Source organism: Pongo pygmaeus, chromosome 3 (genome assembly GCF_028885625.2).
Source record: "Pongo pygmaeus isolate AG05252 chromosome 3, NHGRI_mPonPyg2-v2.0_pri, whole genome shotgun sequence".
NCBI classification, from domain to species: domain Eukaryota; kingdom Metazoa; phylum Chordata; class Mammalia; order Primates; family Hominidae; genus Pongo; species Pongo pygmaeus.
The window spans coordinates 118,011,772-118,025,369 of NC_072376.2; positions in this window are offsets into that span (position 1 = coordinate 118,011,772).

Sequence of the window (13,598 nt, forward strand, 5' to 3'; positions counted from 1 at the left end):
AGTCAAACTGACAGAACTCTACCACATTTTCAATGGGTCTGCAGATCATGGAAGGGTTTTGTGTCAGAGGCATGGGCATTTAGAAGGTGGCAGAGTCTAAAGGTGCAGGCAAATGTTGGAAGACTGTGATGTCATCTCTTCCTACAACCCTTCACATTTTCAATAACATTACTAAATTCACAAAATCATTGACTGGACTTTTACGGAAAATGACATAGTGAAAGTCTTCACGTTGGCTGGTGTAGGCTGGATTGTAATGGTATCAACATGCTAAGATTGACAATGATTAGAGGTGACCATAAGAAAATGGAATTGGGAAGTCATAGAAGTTATGTGGTGAATTCACATACACAAAAAGTGGCATATTCAGCACTATTCACAATAACAAAGATAAGGGATCAACCCAAGTGTCCATCAATGGATGAATGAATGAAGGAAACGTGTTATATATACACACAATGCAACACTGCTCTGCCATAAAAAATGAATGAGTTGTCATTTGCAGCAACATGGATGGAACTGGAGGTTATTAAGTGTAATAAGCCAGGCACAGAAAGACAGATTTCTCATTTTCTTACTCATATGGGAGCTTACAAACTTGATCTCATGGATGTAGAAAGTAGGGTAATAGATATCAGGGGCTGGGGAGGATATATGAGTGGGAGGGGTGATGAAGAGATTTTGGTCAATGAGTACAACATACAATGAGATAGAAGGTGCAAGTTCTGACATTCTATCGCAGAGCAGGGTGACTATAGTTAGCAACAACATACTGTATATTTCAGTCTCTAGAAGAGAGAACTTGAAATGTTTACAACACAAATAAGTAATAGATATCTCAAATACCCTGATGTAATCATTGCACATTCTACACATGCCACAAGAAAACCTAGCATATTGAGAATTTGAGCCCAAGTCACCTAAACCTTCAAGAAACTGAAATCCCAAGTGACATCTAGGTTACATGTCTCATTCCTTGCCAACAACTAGGGCCACAAATGCATAACTAGACTATTATAAATGTGATAACATATAAGAAATTAATATATCAAAGTTACATGGAAATGGTAGGATGCTATAATTAGGCCAACACCAATTATAATGGAAATACTTCCTTTGAATAAGGCAGGATGCTTAGTGATACAGCTCATAAAAAAACAAGCCTTTGGCCTGGGCACAGTGGCTCGCGCCTGCAATCCCAGAACTTTAGAAGGCCAAGGTGGGTGGATCACCTGAGGTCAGGAGTTCGAGACCAGCCAGACCAACATGGTGAAACCCCATCTCTAATAAATACAAAAAATTAGCCAGGCATGGTGGGGCATGCCTGTAATCCCAGCTACTTGGGAGGCTGAGGCAGGAGAATAGCTTGTACCTGGGAGGCAGAGGTTGCAGTGAGCCAAGATTGCACTCCAGCCTGGGCAACAAGAGTGAAACTCCATTTCAAGCAGACAAACAAAAAACAAACAAACAAAACCCACAAGCCTTCTCTGTGTACTAACTAAAAAAATAATTTGCCTTAACAGGATGTGCAAGACTGCATTTGCTTTTATACCTACTCCAAAGTACTAACTACGATTAAAAAAGAAATTATCTCTGGACCTCTGCCTTTTAAAAATTTACCACACCAATAACATCTGAAATCAAAGCTGTTGATCAAAGGAAAAAACCACTAAAATAAGTTGGCATTGTATTGGATAGCAGAGAGATTGAAGCAAAAGATATTCCACCAGCCTAATGACTGGGAAACTCTTTTATTGAATGTGAACTTAAGCAGGCTGAAATCTAACATGTCATGCGGTATTAGCCCTGTCTCCTAAGACCCTTTCTATTCTTTCCTCAGGAGCCACTTACCATAACATCTAAGATTATTTATCTCAGGATGCACTTGACTTACCAATAAAATCATTGAGTGGGAACTATCATGTCCCTACAATCATAACAGTAGCTGAAATGTGACAAACCAGAAAGGTAAAGAAAAATGGAGTTATACTGAGGTTAGCTTCAAGAGGCACTTCCTTTTTTTCCCAAAAATGAAAACTTTTTTTTTTTTTGCTTGACAATAAAAGACACATATGTTTACTGTAGAAAGTCAATATTCTGGTGTCTCTCTCTTCCTCTTATAAGGATACAAATCTTATCAGATCAGGGTCCCAAGCTTTTGACCTCATGTAACCTTAATTACCTAAAGGCCTTGTCTCCAAATACAGTAAAAATCTCAGGTGCTTTCCAGCTCTTGATGCACATTTTCACCAACAATTTATGATTGTGCCCATTATCCCTTGCAAATCAAGTATTCTCTACCTCCTCCCACATCAGACTGATAGTTTTAGTTTTTTTTTAAATGTTGAGATGGAGTTTGGCTCTTGTTGCCCAGGCTGGAGTGCAATGGCGCGATCTTGGCTCACTGCAACCTCCGCCTCCCAGGTTCAAGTGATTCTCCTGCCTCAGCCTCCAAGTAGCAGGGATTACAGACACCTGCCACCACACCCGGCTAATTTTTTGTATTTTCAGTCGAGACAGGGTTTTACCATGTTGGCCAGGATGGTCTGAAACTCCTGATCCACTGCTTCGTCCTCCCAAAGTGCTGGGATTACAGGCGTGAGCCATCGTGCCCACCCTGATAGTTTTTAAAACAATAGAATCTTGTTTTTATAAATGTTTATGTCACACTGGGGACTAGGCCAAATTTTGGATGGACATGATTCAGTTCACAACACCTTCCCATAAACATTTCAGATATTTAAATTTGTGTCAATATAGACCTACATGATCATTTTAATGGTTTCCTAATATTCTCTTGTATGGATATACCATCATTTAAAACGACACATATATTTCTAAATTTTAATATTCTAAATAATGCTGCAATGCAGATATATTTATGCCTATGTGCATTTATGTTTGTACCCTATTCTAATAATTTCCTTGTAGCATATTCCAGGTAAAGAGTCACCTTGTCCCTTTGGGCTTAGGAAATTGGCCTAAGATGATGTTGCTGTTCTGGCTATTGCTGTTGTTGTGAGTAATGAAGTTTTTGTCTCTGGCCCAGGCATCCATGAAACTGTTATGGCCTAACCTGTTGGCTGTGCCAGGAATGTAAAAATCTCAGGTGCTTTCCAGCTCTTGACATACATTTTAAAATCCAACAGTTTATTCCAGTGTCCTTTATCCTTTGCAGATAAGGGATTATCTACCTCCTCCCTTATTAGGCTGATTGCTTAGGAAAAAAAAATCAATAGAATCTTGTTGTATTTACAACTTTTTGTTTTTTGGCCATTCCTATAGCTTTTTTGTAAACATCAATTTTTCTATTGTGTGTTTTCTGTACAAAATTTAACATTTTTTGTATATTAGAAATATTGACATTTTGTCTGCTAGATATTAATGACTTTTTTTCAACCTAAGTATGTGTTTCATTTTTCTAAAGTCAAATATAAAAATATTTTGCTTTGTGAGATTTTGTCTAGATGTCATGTCTTCTCCGCTTTAAAATGAGTGCATGGTGACAAATCTTTGCAGATATTCAGCTGGGCCATCAATTGGCAGGAAGAGTACACCTGCACCCCCCTCTTCCTAATTGAGTTATCCAATTTGGTTGACGTGAGGTAGCTGAGCAAATGTTTCATACCTCAGTGTAGCTTTCTTTGCCTACACCTCAATATGACAGTGGCAGGGGCTCGTGGCCCAGCAACACTATCCTGTCCATGCTGGGGCTTCCCTGTGCTACACCACAACCCTTTATACTTGGAACTTACATCCCAATTCCAAAAGGCTTATACAAACAGTTGCTGAACTTAAAATCCCACTTCTGTTTATCAAGACCTGGCTCTCCTGAACCAAATTCAGTCTGCCCATATCTTTACCCCTTTTACTCCTCTTTTGCAGACTTCAAGCTATTATCATATTTTACTCGTCCAAAAAATTTTAGAGTCATTTCACAAATATTCCCTCATCTCTCTCCCCAAGCTCAATACCAGTAGAATCTTCAATGGGATTGCGTTAAATATGCCATTTAATTTAAAAAGCATTGATGCCTGAATCCACAGCATCTTCCTATACGTTCTTGCAAGAATCTTTTCATAGCCCTCATATATCTTTTTCATATTATCCCGCACGTTTATTGGTAAGTTTCATCTTTATTTTTTATTTTTATTTTTTCCTACTGTATAACCAGTTAGTATACTTAAAAACCATTGACTTTAATATCTTATAGCCAGCCATTTAACTTAATTTTATTGGCACTAATAGTTTTCCAGGTGATTATCTGCAAATAATAGATAGCTATAGTCCCTTTCTGTAGTGGCATTTAGGGTAGCCAGATGAAATAGAGGACCAGAAATTGTTTGCTCATGTAAACTGGTAAGTTTTTAGTATGAGTTTTTCCTATGCAATACTTTAGAGTACTATTACTAAAAAATTGTTGTTCATCTGAAACTCAAGTTTAACTAAGTGTCTTGTATTTTTATTTGGTAAATCTGGCAAGTTTGGTTGTGGTGCTAGCACTACAAGAATTGTGCCAAATAATGATGATAGCATTGCCGTACTATTTCTGTTTTACTAGAAATGACTCTACAGTGTTTCTCTGTCAAGTATGTTAATAGCTCCTAATTTTAGTTATAAGTTCAACAGGACCAGAGACCTCTCACAAGTCTGTAAGCACAGTCCTAGCACCACGCCCGATATACAGTATATGTTTAAAAGATATTGACTGGATAAGTGATAAATATGCTTTACCATGTTAGCAAAGTTTAAGAAAGAAATTGTATAGCTGGCTGGGCATGGTGGCTCACGCCTGTAATCCCAGCACTTTGGGAGGCCAAGGTGGGCGGATCACGAGGTCAGGAATTTGATACCAGCCTGACCAATATGGTGAAACCCCGTGTCTACTAAAAATACAGAAATTAGCTGGGCATGGTGGTGCGCACCTGTAGTCCCAGCTACTCGGAAGGCTGGGGCAGCAGTATCGCTTGAACCTGGGAGGCAGAGGTTGCAGTGAGTTGAGATGGCACCACTCCAGTTCCATCCATGTTGCTGCAAATGACACCTCATTCATTTTTTATGGCTGAGTAGTGTTGCATTGTGTGTATATATAACACGTTTCCTTCATTCATTCATCCATTGATGGACACTTGGGTTGATCCCTTATCTTTGTTATTGTGAATAGTGCTGAACATGCCACTTTTTGTGTATGTGAATTCACCACATAACTTCTATGACTTCCCAATTCCATTTTCTTATGGTCACCTCTAATCATTATCAATCTTAGCATGTTGATACCATTACAATCCAGCCTACACCAGCCAACGTGAAGACTTTCACTATGTCATTTTCCATAAAAGTCCAGTCAATGATTTTGTGAATTTAGTAATGTTATTGAAAATGTGAAGGGTTGTAGGAAGAGATGACATCACAGTCTTCCAACATTTGCCTGCACCTTTAGACTCTGCCACCTTCTAAATGCCCATGCCTCTGACACAAAACCCTTCCATGATCTGCAGACCCATTGAAAATGTGGTAGAGTTCTGTCAGTTTGACTTCTTTTATGGAGGATAGTCTTTTCAGGTTATTCTGCTCACCTCTGCCACCTGGAATTGCACTCCAGCCTGGGCGACAGAGCAAGACTCCATCTAAAAAAAAAAAAAAAGAAAGAAAAACAAAATAAATTGTATAGCTTACATTGTATTGTTTTGTGAAACTATACAGGAATGTGTAGCTCAAGTGGCAAGTAAGATAAGAATGCATAAGCAGATATGAAATAACCGTATAAGAAGTTAATAGTAACTAAGAGTTTAGATTCAGAGCCATACTGCCTAGGTTCACATCTTGCCTCCATTTTACTGACTGCCTGATTGTGGGCAAGTTTCCCAAGTCCCAGTTTGCACATCTGTGAAACGAGAAGAATGACAGTATCTACCTCATAGGGTTATTATAAGAATTAATTGGGAAAATTCCTGGTAAATAATCAGCACAGTACCTGGCATGGAGCATTTTCATAAGTGATATCTATTAGAAATTATAGCTACTATTGAACATTTAGCAAGGACTAAGTACTGTTCTACATATTTTACTTATACTATCTCATTCAAAATAATATCACTCTTCACTTTTCTTTGCCCTGTTTCAGAGAATGAAACTAAGAAAATAGCTGAACTTTTTCAGAAGTCTGTAAATTGGTAATACAAGACTCTCAAAAAATAAGCCAGTGATTCTTAAATTGTAACCCTGGGACCAGCGGCCTCAGCATTACCAGACATTGATTTTCTATTGCTGCTGTAACAAACGACCACAAATTAAATGACTTAACGTAACACAAATTTGTTACCTCACCGTTTTTGTAGATCAGAAGTCTGAACCCAGCTTGGTTTTCTGCTTAGTGTTTTTACAAGGCCGAAATCAAGGTTTCAGCAGAGCTGCACTGCTTTCCAGAAGCTCTGGGGATGAATCCACTTGGATCATTCAGGGTATCAAGAAGCCAGTTCCATATAGGACCAAGGTCCCTGTTTCCTTGAGCCATTGGGGGTCATTCTCAGTTTCTAGGGGCCAACAACATTCCTTGGCTCACAGCTCCTTCCTCCGTCTTCAAAGCTAGCAAGGACAGAGTGAATGTTTCTCATGCCCCAAATGGCTCCGACTTCTCCTTCGGCCTCACCTCTCCTGTTCGCCTCATCTGCTTTCAAGGGCTCATTGGATTACATTGGCAATCTGGGATAATCTCCCTATTTTATGGCCAGTTGATTAGTAACCTTGATTCCATCTGCAAAGTCCCTCCACAGCAGCATCTAGATTGGTGCTCAAATAACCAGGGGAATGGGATTCCTTGGTGAGGCGTCTTTAGAATTGTTCCTTTCACACCTGAGAATTTTTGGAAATTCAAATTCTCTTGTCCTATCCCAGACTTACTGAATCAGAAACTCCAGAGGAAGGCCCAAAAACCTGTGTTTTAGTGTAATTCAGCTGATTCTGATTCGTGCACACCACAGTTTGAGAACCATTGAACTAGTGGAAGTGTTGGGGCATGCCGTTTGATTTCAAAACTTAAAGCTAAGCCAAGGATATCTGTTCTTAATTTTAAAGTAAATCTCTGAGAGGAACTCACTTTAATAAATTATTTTATAATACATGACTATATTAATTACATTATATTAACCATTACTGATTTGTTTTATTCAGTGGTGATAGATTTCAGTTTAATTTCCAACTGATACCAATGAAAATGTTGCTTCCTCAAAGAAAAAACGTTGTTTATATATACCTTCTTGAAAAAGAGGCTAATTTAAGGGGAAAGTTTTGCAATCATGGAAAATAACATGTAATTAAGAGCACCTGAGAAAATCCATAAACCAGCCTAGACACTCCTTCAACCCTGGTTAGTTAGAGGTAGCCGAGAAGGATTTTCCAGGTGCCGCTCATCTCTTATCATTCACCTCCTTGCATAGCTTTTTTGCTTTGCGTTTTTTGACTTTCAACACTCACATGAGAGGAGATTGATACAGAAGAAAGGGACTACAAGGGACCAAAGAGGACAAAACTGGCTCTAGAAAACAAGTCTTCAGAGTTAGTTGCTAAACTGGCCAGCTTGTGTACACATAGTTTGCAAATGCAGGCTAGCGAGGAATAATTTCCTGACTAAATCATTTTAAACACAACTTTTAATCCTACATAACTGTACTACATGCTTCAGAGATGTTTTAAAATGAAAGAAGAATAAAGTGGCATAAGACCTCTTTGCAAATAAAATGGTAAAAGATTGACATAGCTGCTCTAGCCCATAATGTCATATACCTACCCAAGTTGTAATGAACCATCTTCAAATACATTGCCTATTGTTTTTAAAATTGGGGGATGTGCAATCACAGCTACATAGTAAACCTGACATATGAATCTGATAATTTTTTAAGTTCATTTTATACTCCTTGAAAAATCTATCAAAACCTCAGAAGGCTGTGGGCATATGATTGATTCTTTTATCATATCTCCCTCCTTGGGATCCAGATTCTAGATCAAGCTCAAAAGCCATTACAATGCTAGCCTTCTATGTCCACAAATTTAATTGAACTAGCCTATGTTTTGTTGGTTTTTAAACATTTTCTTAGAAGGATTAGACTATGAAAATTGTTTAAAAATATGATAAAGGAGAGGGCTCCCTTCAATGTGTTTTAAAATATATCTCCACTTAAGCAACCTCACTGTTAAACTTGTCACTTGAGGGGGAGATTAATTTAGAACAAGACAAAATGGTCTTTCTTGCTAAGCCTTTTTTCTCCCTTGTGTATTTCTGAGCAGAAACTGTTACAATTCTATTTCAAGCTTAAAAAAAAATGTTTTATAAAGGCTCACCCTCAGCCCCTTGGCATTAGACCTGGTTTATCACTTTCCCCTGCAGACATTTACACAAGAGTATTAATGTGGCATGTCAGTAAATTGAGACTCTCAGAGTTAAGGGTTAATCAAAATAATTTAGGTGATAGCAGTTAACTCTCTGGAGAATCTGAGAACTGAGGCTCATCAGAAGCTGGCTGCACATGAGATGGAAAAAAATGTAAAAGCCAGGGCTCTTTCAGTAGAAATCTCCAGGTCTCAGCTGGCACACAGGCTCAATTATCGGCTTTTTTAGCTTGGTGAAAAGTCAAGCATCCCCAGGACCCTGCTGCTCCAGGCATTTCATTGGCTCATTAAATACAGGATTTTGTTTTTCAGCCCCAGCCAAACGTGATATGCTATCCAAACAGAAAGTATGATGAGAGCTGGAATAGCTAACACATGCGCTTCCTTTACCCCTTCTCTGCGCTTCTCTCATCCCACCCTGCCCCCTATGCACTTTATTACAAGCACAAAATTCCTACAGAAAGAAACAGTGAGAGGCTTCACTGCAGGGACTGTTCATAAGAACTCCAACCTCAGTCAGTTACTCGGAAAGTATGTTCTCAGCATGTGTGTTAGATTAATTCAACTAGAAATGTTTTTGCCCCAAAGGGCTCACAAAGTAGAAGATGACAATGAATAAACGAGACCCAGAAGACTTTAATACTAGATAAACATCAGTTAATCATGCTAAAATGTTCCAAAGTCAGAAGCCATCAATGAGCATGAGAAATCTTTGGAAAACTGCTTGATAAGATCAGGAAAAGTGGAGAAGAGTTTTTGCTTCCATTACTCATTGAAATGAAGAATAACTTATCCCCTAGATTGATCTCCTATGTAAAAAATATTCAGACTATTTTGGAATAGGGACCTGTTCTACACATGCGTAGGAACTGACTTTTAATGGTTAAAATAAGTCCAATACAGTGGAAGTGGAGAAGACAATTTCTGGATACAGTCCAGCAGACCCCAGAGCTTCCTGCTACTCTGAACAAACAGACACATTACTTTTTTCTCTTTTAGAAGTAAACAGTTTACAAGAACTGCAGAGCTATATCTTGAAACAATCTGCCACACCATTTTCCACACACATAATCCTCCTAGATTAATTTTAAAAAAAAGAATGTTGATATAACCAATATGAGTGACATGGTGGTAAAATAAAATGCATTCATGTGTGGCTGCTGACATCCTAAAGTAATAACACCCCTAATAGATAAAACCCTAAGAGCAACCCAAGAATATGTGTTATAAACCAAAAATATGTTTATATCTTTTGACTGAGGAATACCAGCTTGAGGATTTATCCCAAAATAAATAAATGAATAGAAGAAAAAGTCACATACTTAACTTACGTAAAAAAAAAGTATTGGGCTCTATATTGGCCCTGTGCAAAATCCTTATTTAGCAAAGAGACAAATAAGAAATTGTCTCCAATTTCTTATTTCTCTTTGCTAAATTACAAATTTACAAATTACAAACTACCTAGTGGGAGAAAATAGGGGCATAAATAATCACAATGTGATGTAATAAGCACATCATCTGAGATATACGCTAGGTTCAGCAGTAACACAGGAAGTGGGAGAAGAACTAAAGGGACATTTATTCAACATATATTGTAGAGCACCTCCTAAGGGCTGTGCTAGGCTCTGAGAATAAGAAGCAAGGCAGATTGCCCCTGTGCTCATGACGCCCATAGTGGTCTAGTGACTCCAGATGAAAAGGGCAGCACATGCCCATAAGAGATGAAATAGCCTAGTATATTTGAGGAACTGGATGTAATAAGGTATTTCTGGAGCATAGAGTTAAGGGTTAGGGTTAGAGGGAGTGAAAAGAGAAGCAAAGCCAGGCTGTCGGGAACGTGAATGCACAAAAAGGTGTTTAGACTTTACCCTATGTTTGATGTAGCTTCACTGAAGAATTTGCAGAGGAATGACAAAGTCGGATCTGCATTTTGAAAGGTGATTCTGTTACCAGCATAACATGAGTTGGGTTAAGGTGGATGTGAGCAGTGAGATTAGTGTCAGTGAAACCAAATGAGTCTACTGGTCTAGTCCAGACGAGAAGCCAAAAAAGCTTGAACTAGTTGAGTGCCAGAGAGTACAGAGAGAAGAGAAGCAATTCAAACAATCTGGTACAGCTGGCCTTTGACCTTCACAGGAGATTTGTCCTTGCAAACCCTCTATCTGATGCCCATGGAAGTGTTTATAGAAGGGCCCGGCTTTCTCTCAAACAACTTTCCATTGCCACTTAGATTCCTTTCCTGTACCTGTCTTGATACCATCAGTTAAATAACTATTAATTTTTCATTGTATCTTTCTGTTTCACTTGAGCAGTTTTTGCACTCAAACTGGAATGGCCATTGAAGTGCCTTCGCAATGATGAAGTTGGTTATGATGCTCATCTGAACCACTGCCAAATATGACATTTCACTTCAGTTTATCCAAATGATTTTCTTAGACTGCATTCTCTTTCTTTCTACCTCTGCCATTAGCAACAAGTAACGAGTTCTTTATAGAATTGTGTTTCATAAGAAATAAAGTTTTGTTTTTGTCCCTGTATATGCTAGGGCAAGTAAGGAACCACAGAGCTGAATATGGAGGCAGGATGGGTTTCTGTGACAGCTAGAAGCAGTGACTCACTTCTGTACTTAGCTATACATCATCCTACATTAAATATCGCCTCAGGATGTAATTAAATAATGCTTATAAGGTAGTTAATATTGTATCTAGTATACCAGAAGCATTCAAAAAATGTTAGTAATATAGTGAAATTTAATGCAGGTATCAAATTAGTTTTTTTTAATTTAATGGATATGAACTCTCTACCTCAGGCCAAAAAATTTTACATACAATTTCAGAATACATAGAAATGTATGAAAATAAGCACTAGGTAGGTATTACTGCATATGCTAAAAACTAACACACATATGCACACACACACATATATACATGCTAGTACATGAGAAAACCAGACCATTAAGTTAAAAAAGAGCAAAGTGAAAACACATGAATTGCATTATCTTATTTGTGTAAACATTTTTATAAATCTACAGCTAGACAGGAGGAATAAGTTCTAGTGTTCTATACCACTGTGTGATGACTATGGCTAACAGTACTATGTTACATAAGTTCAAATAGCTAAAAAAGGGTATTGAATGTTCCCAACACAAAGAAATGGTAAATGTTTGAAATGATGAATATGCTAATTACACTTATCTGATCACTTTACATTATATGTATCACATCACTATGTACCCCATAAATATATATAATTAGTATGTGTCAAAAAGATTTTCTCTTAGGAAAATAACAAATTTTTACAACTTTTAGAATATCTCTGTATTTTCAGAATAAAGTAATGAAACATTTCACAATTATTCTGGGAAAAATATCCATGCACTATTTTCAGGATAACATGATTTATATCATCTGACATTTTGGGGGTCTTTTGCTGGCAATAAAACATGCTGAGAGTGGCTAAGCATGCTGCAAAGTGATTTCTCAGTTGCTTTTGAGGTGTTTTAAGGTTCATTCCCTGTAAACACACAAATTTCTAGAGTGTTTTTTTTTAAACCTTTCAAGAGTTTACATGTCTGTAAAATGTCATTTAATGTCACTGGGATTCATGCAAATTGAAGCTTCTACCTCTGGTATAAAAATAAAGGTTATCACCTACAATGAAAAATGTGAATGTGTCATCTCTCTGAGGTGCCGCTTCACCAGACCCAAAGCATCAGAGTAGTGTTCCTTATACTAAAGAAAAAGAGACAGATTTGAAACTTTCTCCAGTAAGACAAAGATAGTCTGGGGGCAAGACTTCCTTGAGATACATTTAGCATAAGTGAGAGTTGTAAGGCTAGGGCCTTGTGATTGAAAATATGGTCTTCTAACCATCAGCAGCATCATCAGCATCATTGACACCTGTCAGAAATACAGAATCTCAGGCCCTACCCCAGGACAAGTGAAACAGAAACTGCATTTTAACAAGATTGCCAGTGATCTGGAAGCACATTAAGGTTTGAGGAGATCTGAACTTAAATCAGTGGCTGGTTTGGGCACTATCATTAACATTGTTTCTCATTAAACAACTTCATATATTTATTTTTCTGTAAATTGTTTTTATTATTTACAGTACTAAGTACTATATGGCTATTTTATTTTAACTACTTGAATATATACTTCAAAATAATGTGTTTTCCTTTGGAAAACTAATGTGTCTATTTTTTAAGTGACCCACTTTTAGGAAACTAACCATGACTTAAATTGAGACAGAAAAAAAATACTATAATAGGTGGACTCTAAAGGTAGCCCAGGAATACTGCAAATTGCAAAGTCAAAGATTTACTAGGAGGTAGAATTGACATGTCCTAATGAAACTGCAGGCCAGATGCAGTGGCTCATGCCTCTAATCCCTGCACTTTGGGAGGCCAAGGCTGGCGGATCACTTAAGATCAGGAGTTCGTGACCAGCCTGGCCAACATGGTGAAACCCCGTTTATACTAAAAATACAAAAATTAGCCTGGCATTTTGGTGGGCGGCTGTAATCCCAGCTACTCGGGAGGCTGAGGCGGGAGAATCGCTTGAACCCAGGAGGTGGAGGTTGCGGTGAGCCGAGATCGCGCCATTGCACTCCAGCCTGGGTGACAGAGACTCTGTCTCAAAAAAAAAAAGAAAGAAGAAAGAAGGAAGGGGAAGGGGAAGGGACAGAGAGAGAGAGAGAGAAAAAAAAAGAGAGAGAGAGAGAAAGAAAAAAGAAAGAGAGAGAGAAAGAAACTGCATGTGGAGACAAGACAACTGGGAGAGGAATTGCTAAGAATAACTCTGGGCTTTCTGGCCTTGGTAAGTGGATGAAGGCTGAAGCCCCATTCACCAATGGAAGATGTGTGGTTTTGGTAGGAAAAACCGTAAGTCCAATTTTTAGACATGCTGATGCCTGTGGATTTTCCAGATGAAAAAGTCTGAAAGATAGCTGGATACATGTGTGAGGCTCAGGGAAGATGGTTGCATTGATAAAACAGTGGGCCTCTTATGCAAGGCCCAGAGCAGGCTCCTCCAGCATCTGCACTAAAGCCATTACCTTCACTCTCTCTCGACCCAACCCTAACTGTTTAACAACAGGAACACTTCTGATGTCCATATCCACAATGCCCATGCAATTCTAAGACCTCAGTGAGACTTGATGGATCCACCATGAAACCATAGTTATCTTTACTCCCCAGCAGGGAGGGCCCTCTA